The sequence below is a fragment of the Elephantulus edwardii genome, unplaced genomic scaffold (assembly GCF_000299155.1).
Source record: "Elephantulus edwardii isolate Elephantulus edwardi_28Jun2011 unplaced genomic scaffold, EleEdw1.0 scaffold00071, whole genome shotgun sequence".
NCBI classification, from domain to species: domain Eukaryota; kingdom Metazoa; phylum Chordata; class Mammalia; order Macroscelidea; family Macroscelididae; genus Elephantulus; species Elephantulus edwardii.
Window position 1 is genome coordinate 14,205,111 of NW_006399821.1, and position 16,673 is coordinate 14,221,783.

The 16,673-nt window shown below is 41.8% G+C and overlaps 1 pseudogene; it reads left to right on the forward strand.

Annotated features, from left to right (window-relative positions):
* Positions 1-1,117: 1,117 nt before the first annotated feature.
* LOC102855766 lies at positions 1,118-2,064 on the forward strand (annotated as a pseudogene).
* The last annotated feature ends 14,609 nt before the right edge of the window (positions 2,065-16,673 follow it).

Below are 16,673 nucleotides of genomic sequence, written 5' to 3' on the forward strand. Positions count from 1 at the left end.
TTTGATGTATAGGAAGTAATTCCAAAGACCATACCTTAGATCAGGAACACCTTAGTCTCTAGACTGACATCATTGCTCTTCAATACTCTGGAGAGGTTCCTGACAGCAGATTTTCCCAATACAACATATCTTTTGATTTCCTGACTGCTAGTGCCAAGAGTGTTGATTGTGGAGCCAAGCAAGCTGAAATTGTTAACAATCTCAATCTCTTTTTCATCTATCATGGTGCTGTTAATCAGCCCAGTGGTGAGGATCTTTGTCTTCTTGATGCTGAGTTCCAAACCATACTGAAGACTGCAGTCCTTGACCTTCTGCAGCAAATGCTTCAGGTCTTCCTCAGTTTCAGCAAGCAAGGTTGTGTCATCTGCAGAATGCAGTTTGTTGATGAGTCTTCCTCCAATCCTGATGCCATGTTCCTTCTCATAAAGCATAAAGTTCAGGCTCCCAAGTCATTTGTTCCACATATAGATTGAAAAGATATGGAGACAAGACACATACTTAATGCATTCCTTTTCTGATTTTGAACCTTCTCTCTAGGGAAAGTAGGCAATAAAAGAAAAGGCATTTTAGTTAAAAAGAAATAAGTTAATCTAGCTCTATTCTCAGATGGAATTACTTTGTGTACACAAAACCATAAGATATCCACTGAAAGACTATTAAAACTAACACATAGGTAAACTTTCAAGATACAAGATCAATGTAAAAAATTAATTGCATTAATTGGCAATTGCGAAGACTTTCAGTTCTTAACTCAAGACTTACTACAAAGTTACGGTAACCAAAATAATACAATATAATGCATAGGAATAGATATATAAACCAATGAAATAGAAGTGAGGGTTTAGAAATAAAACTGTGTCCATGGTCAACTGATCTTAAACACAAGTGTCAAGCTCATTCAGTAACACAGGTGTAAACAAGATTATTCAGTGAGAAAATAAAGATCTTCTCAACAATTAAAACTGAGGAAACTGAATTGCTGTAGGTAAAAGAATAAAATTGGCTGGTCATCCCCAAGGGTGCCAGCCGGGGCATATCTCATCCCTACCCTGTCTCTCTCCTGTCCAGGGAGCCTGGCAGGTCCAGGACTCCAGTCCTTGCCAGTGCAGGTGCTGGCATGTGGCTATGCAAGGAGCAAGGGGGCCTCCTGGGCCCCTTCTCCTTCCTGCTGTTGCTGATGCTGCTGGTGATGCGCAGACTCTTCAATGCCTGACTCCTGACTGGCAGCCTGTCCATCCTGCATCGCTTCTTCAGCTTTGAGCCAGTGCTCTCTTTCAGGGTCCTGCAGGTGCTTAAGCCCAGGAGCCGTGTGGCAGCCACGATGTGCCCGAGAACACCTTGGTGGCCATCCAGCAGGCAACTAAGAATGGAGCAACGGGTGTGGAGCTGGACCTGGAGTTTACCTCTGACGGGATTCCGGTCTTAATGGATGACAACACAGTGGACAGGACAACTAATGGGACTGGTCAACTGTGTGATTTGACATTTGAACAAATTAGGAAACTTAATCCTGCAGCAAATCACAGGCTGAGGAGTACTTTCTCAGATGAGAAGATCCCACCCCGAGGGAGGCCATTGCGGAGTGCTTCAGCCATAACCTCATCATCTACTTTGACGTCAAAGGCCATGGCTACCGTTGCTCTAAAGAAAGCTTATCCTCAACTATATAGTAACAGTATTGTCTACTCTTTCTTGCCATAAGTTATGTATAAGGTGATACAGGCAGATCAGAACAGCTTTAAAGCACAGACCTTGTAGTCTTAGATATACAGGAGATGGGAAACCACGTTATGATTCTTTGTGGAAACAGTCCATGTTTGTAATATTGGACGTTTTGTTGGATTAGAGCATGCATAACATCTTGTGGTACCTGTGTGTAATTTCAGCATTTCTCATGCAGAAGGATTTTGTGTCCCCGGCCTACTTGAATGAGTGGTCATCTAAAGGGATTCAGGTGGTTGCTTGACTGTTAATACCTTTGATGAGAAAAGTTACTATGAATCTCATCTTGCTTCCACCTATATCACTGACAACATGTTGAAAGACTGTGCACCTCAGTTCTAGACCTGTGGAGGAAACAGAGGTTCAGAAACTGCCTGCTGGCCTCACGCAGGGATGTCAAGATACCCGTGGGCTCGCCCAGGCACTGGGGTCAGCTGGTTCTCACAAGCAATAATCTGCAGTTACATCTCTGTCTGGACCAAAACAGAATCCAGTGTCACCACCACATCCCCTGGCATGCCTGAGGTCCACACTGTTGCTCTTGGAAAATCTGGGTCCATCTGAGAAGGGGCATCACAGCGCCTGCCCCACCCCAGCTGTGGTGCACACCAAGACCCAGCGAGAATAAGCACAGATCTGAGTTATGCAACTTGGGGATATCTGTGCAAATGCATGGGACATGCATGATTGTGCAGATGTGATGACATTTCAAAACTTGGTACATTTATGGTAATTTACTGATTTCAAATTATTTATTCAGCTACATAAACAGATGTACTGTAGACATCTGAATTGTGGTTATAGTAATAAAGTCATTAAAGAAACAAACAACAGCAACAAAAAGAATAAAATTGGATCCTTACCTCACACCATATGCAAAGTTAATGTAGAATTGGTCAAAGACTTAAATATAAACTTCAAAAAGAGGGGGTTTTCCCCTTAAATAAAACTTCAGAACTCTTAGAAAAAGTGTAGGAGTAAATCTTCATGGTCTTGAATTTGGCAAAGGCCTATACAATGCTTTGGAAGCTCTGGCAGCCTAGTGGGTAAAGAGCTGTACTGGCAAGCCAAAGGCAGATGGTTTGACTCCATCAGCTGCTCCATTGGAGAACAATGGTCAATCTTCTGTGTAATTGCAGCCTTTCAAAACCCACAGGAGGTGCAGGTATGAGTCAGTTCTGACTCAATGGCATTGAGTGGGTGTAGGTGGGTAATGGCTAGAATACACAAGTCAGATAGTACCAAGTGCTTATGGGGATGTGAAGAAATTGACTAGCATTGCAACACACTATGGACTATGCCACCAGAGCTCCTAGGATGTGAAGAAAGTGGTATCATCATCCACTCTTGGTGGGAATGGCAAAATAGCATAGCTACTTTGTAAATCATTCTGACAGTTTCTGAAATTATTAAACATAGATAAGACCTAACTATTTCACTCCTAGGTATATATCCAAGAGAAACAAAAGAATATAGTCACACAAAAACTTGTTGATGACTTGTATTATGACTTGTTTTGTAATAGACAGTTTGATAGTTAAATAGATAGTTAAAAGGCAAAAACAATTCAAATTTCTGTCAACAGATGAATGGATAAAGAAAATGTGTTATAATATAATGCAATATGTATAAAATAAGGCAATATATTTTTCCATAAATAGGAATGAAATATTGAGTGATGCTGCAACATGATGAAGAATAAAAACCTTATACTAAGTGAAATAAGTAAGATACAAAAGGGCAAATATATGGTTCTATTGCTATGCAATGTCGGTGGAAACAATATAGATTAGTGGTTAATTAGGGTTCAGAATAGATTAGGAGGTGGGAGGTGACAGCTAAAGGATATGGGGCTTCTTTTAATCGATTCTGATGATACTTGCATATATTTGTAAATATATTAAAACCAATGAGCTGTACATTTTTTAACTGTACATTTTAAATGGATGAATTGTAGACTTTATGAATTCATTATCAACTACTACTACTATTATTCCAAAAATATTTTCTTAAAAAAAAAACCCAACATTTCTTTTATCTCCTGAACTCCTTCTTTGTGGTTATGATAATTTCTATTTACCAGTTAGGAACCTCTCTCCAAATTGCTGAGGAGTAATGATGTCAATTTGAAGACTAAGGTGTGTCTGATTTAGGCCATAGTCATGATCACTTGCTATGTATCTGAGAGCTGAACAATGAATAAGGATAACAGAAGAATTGATTCCTTTGAGTTGTAGTATTGGAGAAGAGCTCTGAATATCCCATGGGTTGCCAAAAGAACAAATAAGTATGTCTTGGAGATAGTGCAGCCAGAGTGCTCTTTGGAGGCAAGATTGATGAGGCTTTGCCTCACATACTTCAGACATGCTGCTAGGAGGGGCTATTCCTTGGAGAGGGACATGATGCTTGGAAGGGTTGAGGGTTGCAAAGGAGAGGAAAAGCCTCCACAAGGTGTATTAACATGGTGACTGTCACAATGGGTTCTAGTGTCTCAGGGAGTGTGAAGATGGCACAGGACAGGATAGGCTTCAGATCTGCTGTTCATAGGGTTGTTATGAGTTGTCCTCAACTTGATGGCATCTCACAACAACAACATTTAGCATCACACTATCTTGAACATTTTTTATAAGTGGTGTTTTTGCTCCTAACACCTGGGCCCTGAGAAGCATGCACCCCATACACCCTGGGTCAATGCCAAGGCTTCATCATTGGGGAAAGGAATATAGCAATTGATTGTTTAAGCTTGGAGGATGTTTCCAAGGCTGTGCTCTAGACGCTGGAAGCCAGGAACCGGCAGGAGACAAGACTACATGCAAGTCCAAGCTGCAAGGCCTTCAGTCCCTACCTGTAAAAATAGTGCCAGCAGCATCTTATCTTACTAAATCCCAAAAGAGGAACCCTCCCCATTTGGCAATATCCACAAAAACCAATTTCATAGGTCAGACATGTCCCCCAAGCTCCCTGAACCTATTCCCACTAATTCTAGGACCAACTATGCTTCTGGCAGTAGCCAGATTCTTCTGATCTCTGCTTACTTAACCTTTTTGTATCTCAAAAGAAGGTACTCTGATGGCCTGGTGGTAAGAAACTGGCTGCAATCCCAAAGGAATGTGGTTAGAATCCACCAGTGGTCCATGAATGGGAAATCTCCTCCCATGCAATTTACTGCCTCTGAAAACCCACCGAAGGGTCAGCTATGAGTTGGTTCTGATTTGACAGTATACAACAACAACATATCTCAATAAAGATTGGCTGAAGGCGTACCATAACTCTGTAGATTGTATTTTGAATCCTTAGTATCATAGAGGTTGTGATTTTCAATTCATAGGATAATTACAAAACAGATCACAAAACAGAGGATGATCATCATTGCCAACCGAAAGGTAGGTAGTTCAAATTCACCAGTTGCTCCATGGGAGAGGGATGGGCAGTCTCTTCCCATGCAATTTACTATCTCTGGAGAGTCAATTGTGTGTCGGTTTTGACTCGACCAACTACCACCATCACCATATCAGATCACAAAATGGAGAACATCATAATTCCAAGAATTATAGCCTAGACAAATTCACACATATTTTAGGGGGGAAACAAAATTCAATTCTTAACACTAATTATTCCTGCTGACGATCTCATATGATTTAACTCCTACTTTTGTGAGATTCTCACCCAACCAGACTCCAGAACTATTTGCTCCCTGAACAGGTCATGACCCTCTGGGGTGGTTCAGGTGTTTCTACCACAGTCCCAACCCTGGTATCTTTTTCAACTTCTCAGGCTAGATCACTGTGTTCTTACTGACCTCAAGCTTAGGACTAAGAGGAATATTGAAATACCCCAAACTTAGCACTGAAAGGGATATTGAAGGACATAAGCGGAGGTGTCTGGTGAAGGATTATGAACTGGGCCAGGACCAGGTCACCTAGGATGGGTGCAAGATAAAGACTCTCAAAAAATAGAGTGAGCTGTGATTAGAGTGGTCAATGAAGACAGTGTCTGCAACACAGTAGATTGTGGATTTATAAACACATGTGTGAGCTAATGAGAGGAGGAGAGCTTTGCATAGTAGGTTGAGATGTTCAAGATCAGATGAATTTCTAGTTGGAGGTGGAGGACATGGAAGATTCTGGAGCAGAGAGCGAGAACTGACCCTTCCAGCTGAGTGCAGGATAGACTGGTGCCAAGCAACCAATTGGGAAATAAAGATCTAGGCAGAAGGTGATGCAGGTTTGAATTGAGATGCGGCCAGAAAAATGGAGAAGAGAGAAGAGATGTTGAGATAAAACTTGGCACTGTTAGGTTATGGAAGATTAAAGGGAGGGAGAAGTCCACATTTTGGATTTTTAGCTTAGTGACAGGGAGAATGTGGGGACATTAATGAAACTAAGGAGGCCAGATGGAGCAGTGCTTTGATGGATCACAGAGATCATGATGGGCTCAGTCTTGTTTCAGGTGTCTGTAAGCGGCTTCTAATAGTCAATGGCAAAACTCCAACTCACACCACTTGTTATAAAAATGGATTTATGAGTCTGGGATAAGACCAAAAGTAATTCCTTTAAGCAGAGATAGATTGAGATGTACAAATAATGTTGCTATTGTTAGGAACAGATGAGTTAACTCTAACTTATAGCGACCTCACATACAACAGAACCAAACACTCTCTACCAAACTCACAATGCCTACTGTGCTCAGATAAACCCATTATTGTTGTTACTGTGTCAATACAGCCTGTTGAGGCTCTTCTTCTCCTTGACTGATGCTCCACTGTCCCAAGCCTAGTGCCCTTTTTCAAGGACTGGTCTCTCCTAGTTATATGCCCAAGGTATGTAAGGCAAAGTCTTCCCATCTTAGCTTTTAAGAAGTCCTCAGAAAACCTTCATGTCTAAGCCCACTGCTTTGTTTTGTGTTGCTTTCATTGTTAGGTAGCAACAACCCCTCTCTGCCTCTACATGTTAGCAATAGGGGGGCCCAAAAGCTCACCTTTACATTCAACCTGTTGGGCAAACTGAATTTCAACAAGATGCCCCAGAACAGTCTTTTTGGCTGCCCTGAACTATATACTTATCTCTTGATAACATGATGGTCTTGGATCAGATATATCTAAACAGACTCTCTCACCACTGAGTTGGAACTGACTCACAGCTGACTCTCCAGTGAGCTTCCAGAGGCTGTCACACTGGAGAAGATTTCCCTTCAGGCAGTTCAAACCACTTGCCTCAGGGTTGGCAATGCAACTACTTACCACTAAGTCACCACAGTTCCATGTCCAAACTGTGTGAACAAGTGGGAGAGGAGTGCTTCCCTAGAAGAGACCTGGGGTGCTGTCACTAGGAGGAGGAAGAAAGTCTGCTGGCAGAGAGCCACTAGGTGCCTACGGACATAGAATGGAGTTAGTGATTTGGGCTGAAAAGTGAGACTCTGTAGCATGAGAGACAGGCAAGTGATAGAGTGATCTAAATCTCTTTGCCAGAAGAAAGCCCAAGACTGGATGAGGTTATAAATGGGAAGAATGGAGGGAAAGAGTGAGAGTGAGAATCAGAAACTTAGGAAAGAGGCACATACCTCTGAGGAAGAAAGAGCTAGAGTAAAATAAGCTAAGAGGAGTGGGTGAGAACAGTAATGCCTCATCAGAGGATGGGCTTGGTTAACATACTAAGATGGAAGTTGAAGATGAAGACAGGCTCTTGAATTCATTTTCAGTAGTAGGTTTCTATTGACCTTCAGGAGGGAATTGGACGTAGAAGCCTGATGGAAGGAGCTGGAAAGTGAGGGGGAGGTGATGGTGGTGTTGTCAGATGCCCTTAAGTATGACTTGTAGGAAATCTATGCCCAACAGATTTGAACTGTGCCCCATCCTGCATCATCTTCACAATCTCTGTCATGCTCAAAAGCCTATTGTGGGAATCACTCTGCCAATCTATCCTTGGCAGTACATGAGATAGACAATAGTTTTTGCCAACATCACAATTCAAAGACATCAGATCTATTTCTGTTTTCATTGTTGTCCAACTTTTAGTTACATAAGAGGTAGTTGAAAATACTATGGCTTGGATCAGACACTCCTTGGTCTTTAAACTGATATCCTTGGTCTTTAGGACTTTGAAGAAGTCCTTGACAACAGATTATTCCATTGCAACTTGTCTTTTGATTTCTTGACTACTGTTACCTTCTCTCAGTGTCAGTTGTGAATCCAAGTAAGATTAAATAACTGTCAACTTCAATCTTATCTCCATCTATCATGATGCTCCCTATTGGTTTAAAAGTGAGGATTTTTGCTTTCTTGATGTTGTGATGTAACTCATGCTGAAGTCTTTGAACTTATGCAATAAGAGCTTCAAGTCTTCCCTTTCTGAAAGTAAGGCTGTGCCATCTGTATGTTATTGTTGTTGTTATGTGCTGTCAAGTCGCCTGAGACTCCTAGCATCCCTATGTTCAACAGCTCTTAAGCCTGCCCTGTCCTGAGCCAATTTCACTGACTCTGACACACCTATCCCCACTTCTCCAGTTACTGTATCAATCCCTCTCATGCAGGGTCTTCTTCCTCTGTGCTGTTCCCCACCCTTCCGAGCATGATGTCCTTCTCCAAGGACCAGTCCCTCCTGGCCACATGCTCAAAGTATGTGAGACAGAGCTTCAAGCTCCTAGCCTCCAAGGACAGACCTATTTGGTTTTTTGGCAGTCCATGGTATGTTTAAGACTCTTCTCCAGCACCAGAATTTGAAGGCATCGATTTTTCTTCTATAATCCTTACTCATTGTCCAGCCCTCCAAAGCATAACAAGTAATTGTGAAGACCATGGACTGGATTAGGCACACCTTAGTCTCTACACTGACATTGTTGCTTTTCAGCACTCTGAAGAGGTCCGTGACAGCAGATTTTCCCAGTGCAATTCATCTTTTGATTTTCTGACTGCTGGTGTTAAGAATGTTGATTGTGGAGCCGAGCAAGCTGTAATTGTTAACAACCTCAATCTCTTCTCCATCCATCATAGTGTTGCCAGTTGGCCTAGTGGTGAGAATATGTTTCCTTGATGTTTACCTTCAATCCATATTGAAGACAGCAGTCCTTGACCTTTAGTCCTTGACCTTTTGCAGCAAGTGCTTCAGTTCCTCCTCATTTTCAGCCAGCAAGCACCAAAAAGTATGTTCTTTAATAAATGGTACATTTCAGTGTCTCACAGAAGTTCATGGAAAGCAGTTCACTTTTAAAGTGGGTTAGATGATGTTTCTTCTGTCGTCATTAGTCATTGTCCAGCTCTCTGGTGCATAGCCTATAGTAATGAACACTATAGTCTGGATCAGGTGCACCTTAGTCTCTAGACTGATATTGTTGCTCTATGGTCCACAAAAACAACAACAATGTAGGTGAATACCAAAACATAGCTAGAGCTGAGTAATACTTTGTAGTTGTTGTGTACCATCGGGTCGAAACTAAAGCACACTGACTCTCCAGCTGGTTTTCAGAGGCATTTAATCCCACAGGAGGAGATTGCGTATCCTTCTCCAAGAGAGCAACTGGTGGATTCTAACCTTATGCCTTTGGGATTGCAGCATAATTTCTTATAACTAGGCCATCAGAACTCCCTGAATAGTAGTTTAGCTTCATAAAAATAATACAGTTCCACTCAAGTCAGTATCATAGATCATGAATTGATATTTTAATGTTGGGCACAGTGAGACAGGACTGAATTGTTGTGGGTTAAGAGTTGGGGGGAGTGGGCTGAAGTTGGCCTGGAAGGGGGGGCCTTCTAGGCAGCTGAAATGACCAGGAAGCCCTCAATTTGAAAGAGATATAGTGGTTGACTGAACAGTGTAATGCTGAGGGTAAGACTCAGTGTAGTTGTTGAGACTCTTTTGAATACAAAACAATATAAATAGTCAGATGTTGCTGTTCTTGTTGTTGGAACCGACTCATAGCTGACCCTCCGGTAGGTTTTCAAAGGTGATAAATCACGCAAGAGTAGGCTGCACACCCTTCTTCCACAGAGCAGCTGGTGTATTCAAATTGTGTTCCTTTAGGTTAGCAGCACAATTTCTAACCACTAAGCCACCAGAACTCCCTAGACTAGGTTAAGTAGAAGAGAAAAAATGCTGCAGGGCCCTCAGCAGGAATTCCCGGTCCTACCCTCTCCTGCTCCACCCTTGCTTGTGACTCAGCAATCTCCATTCCTTCTTGACTTGTCTCCCCACCAACCGTTAGTGAATGTCCAGGCAAGGGCATCTGAGCAGCCTAGGTGGGTCAGTGGTGACCCAGAGCAGCCGGCTGTGGCAGAAGAAGGGACTCATACCCACATGGACAGGGCTGACCCAGGCGATTTGGGGTTTTTTGGTTTTTTTGAGAGCTTCAGGTGAGATAGACAACTGCCTCAAGGTTTTGTTGGAGGAGAATTGAAATTTTGGACAACCACATGAAAAACACCTGACCCATCCTATAACATAATCTAAGACCCAAACTTTGGCACAAATGCTGTAGATTAGAGACAAGCTCTCAGAACAAGATAGAAACATACATATTGATTTATGAGGCAACTGAAAATTGAGGCTTATACTATAGCACATGGTACAAATCTAGTTTCTTTAAATGTATGTAGAATTATTTGCTAATATTAACCCAATTCAGTGGCAAAACATGTTCTAGATAAAATTTACTTACTTTTCCAGATCTTCAGATGAAAGGATGCCAGTCCTTTTAGAAAACTTGAGTGCCCAACAAAGATACCCTAAAGAGGAAAATAAGAGGGAGGTCTGGTGGCCTAGAGGCAAGAAGCTGTGCTGCAATCCCCAAGGCACATGGTTTGACTCCACCAGGTGCTCCACTGGAGAAGGAGAGGCAATCTCCTCCTGTGCCAGTCTGATTCAATTCAGCAGTACACAACAAGAGAAAAAAAGGTAAAGAGGAAAGTCAGGACAGTGCAAATGGGGGACTAATTTTCTCAGTCAAAGGGAAAAAGGTGAGCAGATAAAACCTCATTTTCCTCCTCAAATAGTCACTGAACTATGTTTTAAAATATTAACCCCAGTAAGACACTGCACTGCAATCCCAGAGGTACACGGTTCAAATCCACCAGATGCTCTGCTGAAGAAGGAGGGAGCAATCTCCTCCTGTACCAGTCAGATCTGATTTGACGGTACACGTAAAAAATAATACAATACAAATAAAGAAAAGAATAAACAAAAAAAATATTAACCCCAAATTAGTATGTTTCCAGACGTTTTAGAAGCTGCTGAATATGACCCACGAAATATGAACAACAGACCCTATGCTATGAACACTGTCCTGTTCTGTGCCATCCTCACACTTCTTGACACATGAGAGGCTATTGCCGTAGTTAATTGCACCAGTCCACTTGGTTGAGGGTCTTCCTCTCCTTTGGTGACCCTCTGCCTTTCAAAGCATGATGTCCCTCTCCAAGGAATAATCTCCCCTGGCAACATGCCCAAAGTATGTGAGGCAAAGCTTTATCATCTTTGCCTCTAAGGAGCGCTCCGGCTGCACTGCATATCTGTTTGTTTTTTTGGCAGTCCACGGGAGGTTGTCCTGAACTAAAGATGGAAAGCAATTTATGGAGGAGCATTAGCTTCTCCTGGTGGCCTTATGTTGAAAGGCATCTCAGACAAACCATTCTTACCTAATTTTGTTACACTAGATGATGATTTTTCAGAAAAGACAGGCAGTTCAAAGACAGTTGTGGCACTGTAGCTCCTTTTCTTTTTAAATAGTTAATTTATAAACAGTATCTTTCAGAGAATTTATTTTTATTGTCCTGTTGTATTTTGGAAGCCCTCAGGTACTGATTAAAATAGGTCTTCTATTGTGGCTATCTGATTAGAGAGCCTTTACTTTCAAATTCATTACATGATAAAATTAGTTTATTTAAATAAAAATAATTCTTTAATACCTTCTGATTCTCAAAATTGCCTTTAATAAAAGTGTAGGAGAACTAAAAAAACCAAAACCAAACCCAAACCAAAAGTCAGGTGTGTGAACCAAAATGCTTATCCGTATCAGTCATTGGAGTACCTGTTGAGTCGTAGAGCACAGAAAACTTGATGTTGTATCAAAACTGAATCTGCACTGAGAATATTAATGTACATTGAACCTGAATGCAAGTTGAAATTTTAATGTGCCCCTAAGAAGAAAAGAGAGATATAACATAATGGGCTGAAACTTTGATTCTCTTGAAGTCTATTAAAATCCTTTTCATTTTCTACCAAAGGATTTTAACTGTGTTTTACTTAAACTAGTATCTTCTGTTGTTGGGTTTGCTTGTAGCCAGCAGGTAGACTAATGCTCTGGCCTGTCTTATGTTTGGCTGATCCTGTCACAAGAGACTGCTTTGAAGCTGGTGAATGTCCTAATGGTTTTTAAATGGTTATCTTGTACCCATATTCTTGTTTCAGACATATTGGAATTGAAGTATCATGGTAACAGTCACATCAAGCTAAATTTGGCAATGAACACAACAAAACATTCATAAAATGAACTGTAAATGAACATATCAGAGAAAAGCAACAACAAAACTTGAAAAAAGCACCTATGCAAGAAATTCAATTCAAGAGACATTTTACATGGGGCTACATCCAGAACTTCAAGAAGTTAAGGAGCTGAACAGAAAATTTCAAAGGGCAGCTCTGGAAGACAAAGGAGAATACTATAATAAAATATGCAAAGAGCTGGAGTCAGAAAATCAAAAAGGACGAACTCATTCAGCATTTCTTAAGCTGGAGGAACAGAAGAATAAACTCAAGCCTCGAGTTGCAATTTTTAAGGATGCTATGGGAAGAGCAGGGAGTACTTTGAACATGTTAGAAAAGTTGAAAGGTAGAAGGTATCAATGAAAGAGAGGAAGACCCTCAGTGAGATACTGACACAATGACTTCAGCAGTGGGCGTGAGCAGGGCAGAAATTTTGATGATGATACAGGATATTGAAACATTCCCACCTGCTGTTCAGAGGGGTGCTGTGAGTTTTCTGTGACTCAGAGGCACCTAACAATAGTAGGTGACCTACTGCTCCATTCAACAGGCAGGGACTACCACTCACTTCGGCACCACTGATCATTGATATAAGGTGGTAAATAAACACTACCTCAAACTCTACTCAGATACTCTTCACAACTAGTTAAATAGAGACTTTGGCCCACCTAGGGCATCTTGACGAACTCTTTACAAGACAGACTAAAAAAAATTATTAAGACATATCATAATCAAACTTTCCCAAACCAAAAAATCTTCAGAGTCATAAAGTGTTACTCACAATGGCCAACTAATAAATCTGAGCTCCAATTTCTTGGCAGAAACCAGGTAGACAAGAGGCAAATTGGGTGGCATATTTAAGACCTTAAAAGGAGAAAAAATGCCAACCAAGATAATCCAGCAAACCTGCCCCTCAACTACAGTGGTGACATAGCATTAGTAGGCCTAATATTCCATGTGTGGCCTTGGAGGGGCAAGGGGTTTTTTTTCTTCTCTGTGTTCTCTAGGGACTGGCTCTGGAGTGTTTGGTTGACCAGAAGCCTCTTGTTGGAGCCAATGAGAGCCCAGGATGAGGACCTGGGGTCTTTGAAAACTCATTTGACCTTGGAGGGTTGAGGGGTGTTTTTCCCCAGTCTGCGTTGGTTGGGAACTGGCTCTGGAGTATTTGGTTAGCTGGAAGCCTCTTGTTGGAGCTAGTGAGAGCCCAGGGTGCGGGCCTGAGGACTTAATTGTCTTTGAAATTAACATTCTCCTAAGTGGCACAGCACTGTTCTGTCCTTTCCCTGTATTGTGGTAACTTTGGATTCTATGATACCGAATGGTGTGCCATAACTCCATAATGTTTGGTAGAGCTCACTGATTAAGACAGGCTTGGAAGCAGGAGTGGCACCCACTTCCTAAACATGCCTGTGGGAACTCTATGAACTTAGAGGAAGGACAATAGTTCTTTTGTTTATAGGGTCGGTATTAGACCGCACTTAACAACAACATATAACACCAAAGCCCTTGTCTCCATTTTGGAGCTGGATGAAGCGGCTGGAGTCTATAGGTGCTCTTGTTTTGGTTGAGGATCTGTGTGGATTGCTTGGTTGTTTTTATTTAAGCCTCTTATTTAGAGTCAACAAGACCTCCTGGGGGCACTTATATTTAAAAATTGAGCCTGGGGGATTATGTTTTAATACCTTGTTACTAAATTTTGGAGGAACATTCTTCTAAGTTATACAGCACTCTGTTTAGTTTGCTGTACCGAGGTAATCTGGGTTTGCTCTGACTCTGAATCTTGTGTCATATGGGTCTCAAATGCCATAATGGAACAACTGTGCCATCGGTGTGCCAAACACCATAATGGCTACCCATCATAGACAGTGTTTGGTGGAGCTCCCAGATTGATTAAAGTGTGGAAGCAGTAGTGGCAGCTACTTCTTAAACCACATGCCTCTGGAAACTCTATGGATTCGAAGAAATGACGATAGTTACAGAAAAGCTTCAGGCCTTTTCTTCATAGGGTCACTATGAGTCGTGCTTGACTCGAGGACAATCAACAACAACAAAAACAGGGGAAGAATAGGGAGCTCTGGCGCCCTAGTGGTAAGAACCTGTGCTGCAAGCTTGCATGAACTCACCAGCTGCTCTGCGGGAGAAGGATGGGCAATCTCCTCCCACGCGATTAACTGCCTCTGAAGACTCACTGGCGGGTCAGCTATGGGTCAGTTCTGACTCTAATGGTACACAACAACAGCAACAAAGAACAACATGGGATGAATGTTGAATAACTTGGGAAGCATCACAAGAAGATAGAGGGAGTACACAGAATCACTGTACCAAAAATAATGGGGTGACACAGAATAATTTCAACATATGACCAAGAGGCAATGGTGACGAAGGAGGAAGTTGAAGCTACTCTGAAGGAATTGGGGGAAAAAAACCCAATCACACCTCCAAGAATTAATGATATATCAATTGATATATTTCAACAGATAGATGCAGCCCTGGATATGCTCTCCATGTTGTGCCAAGAAATCTGATGACAGCTATCTGGCCAGCTGACTGAAAGAAATCTGTATTTATTCCCATTCCAAAAAAGGTGATCCAACAGAATGTGGGAATTATCAAACAATATCACTAATATTATATACAAACAAGATCCTGCTGAAGATAATCCAAAGATGGCTGGAACAGTACATCGACAAAGAACTAAGAAATGTACATGTTGGTTTTAGAAGAGGTTGTAACACTAGGGGCATTATAGCCAGTGTTATATGGATCTTAGCTGAAAGCAGAGAGTATCAGAAGAATGCCCATCTGTGTTTCATAGACTATGCAAAGGCATTTGACTATATGGATCACAACAAATTGTGGTTAACCTTGAAAAGAATGGAAATTCCAGAATACTTAATTGTGATCATGTGAAACCTTTGTGTGGACCAGGAAGCAGTCATTAAAACAGAGCAAGGAAACACTGCATGGTTCAAAATTAGGACAGAAGTGTGTCAGGGATGCATCCTGTTCTATGTGCAGAACCAATCATTCAAAAAACTGAGAAAGAATGTAGCACCAAGATTGATGCATAACCTGTGTTATGCAGATACCCTTGTTTACTGAAATTGAGGAGGACCTGAAGCATTTGCTGCAGTAGGTCAGAGACTGCAGTCTTCAATATGGATTGAAACTTGACATCAAGAAAATAAAGATTCTCACCACTGGGCCAACTGGGAGCATCATGATAGATGGTGAAAAGATTGAGATTGTTAACAATTTCATCTTGCTTGATTCCACAAACAACACTCTTAGCACCAGCAGTTAAGAAATCAAAAGATAGGATTGTAGTGTAGCTTCTTACCATTGGCCACCAAAAGATGAATTGCACTGGGGAAGTCTGTCCGGAATTTCTTCTGAGTGCTAAAGAGCAACGATGTTGGTCTGGACACTACAGTGCCCCTGATCTAGGCCATGGTCTTCACAATTGCTTGCTATATATCAGAGAGCTGAACATTGACTATGGATGACAGAAGAAGAATCAATACCTTTGAGTTGTGGTGTGGAGAAAAGTATTAAACATGCCATGAACTGCCAAGATAACCAACAGGTATGTCCTAGAGAGGGTGAAACCAAGCTGTTTCTTGGAGGCAAGGATTTTGAAGTTCCATCTCACATACTTTGGGCATGTAACCAGGAGAGGCCACTCCTTGGAGAGGGACATCATGCTTGGAGGGGTAAAGGGACAAGGCAGGAGAGGAAGACCCCAGACAAGATGGACTGACACAATGATGGGGGCTATGGGGGTAGGTGTGTTGAAGAAAATGAGATTGGCTCAGCATAGGACAGAGTTTAGAGTTATTGTACACAGGGTTGCTATGAGTCACAGGTGACTCGACAGCACATAACAACATCATCAACACCCAGAAAAGTAGGAAGATCAACAAACCATATCCATTCTTTCGGAACCAGAAGCCTAAAGTCTGCAATGTCTTTGGGGCACCCCAAGTGATGCATCTTCCAGTTCTATGAGTTTGACATAAAAAATATGGAAGAATAAGATCACTCACTCTGCGAAGGTAAAAACAAAGAGATTTGTTAAAGGCATTATAATCCTACTATTGGGAAAACACAAGAAGTCTACCAAGTGCTCCAAAACATAGAGGGAGAAGTGTGCTTTCATAGTGTAGTAGCAGGGTTTACTGTTCAGAATTCCTTTCCTAGACATTGCCTTTGATTTGCCACATGGCCAGGTATTAGTCTGTTCACAGCGGGATTTGAAACATGCCACTGGCTTTAAATTGAGCCGGTTCAGTGGCAGAAATGTGTAAATCTCAATACCAATAAGGAAGAGGAATCAGCAGGTGTCCTTCAGTGCCAGAGATTCCTACGCTGCCCCAATCAGGACCTACACAAGAGCAACATTAGCCTCAGTAGAGAACAAGGTACTGACATGAGACAGAGCTGACTTGAAACTGTTGCTTCTCAGAGACAGCCCAAGGC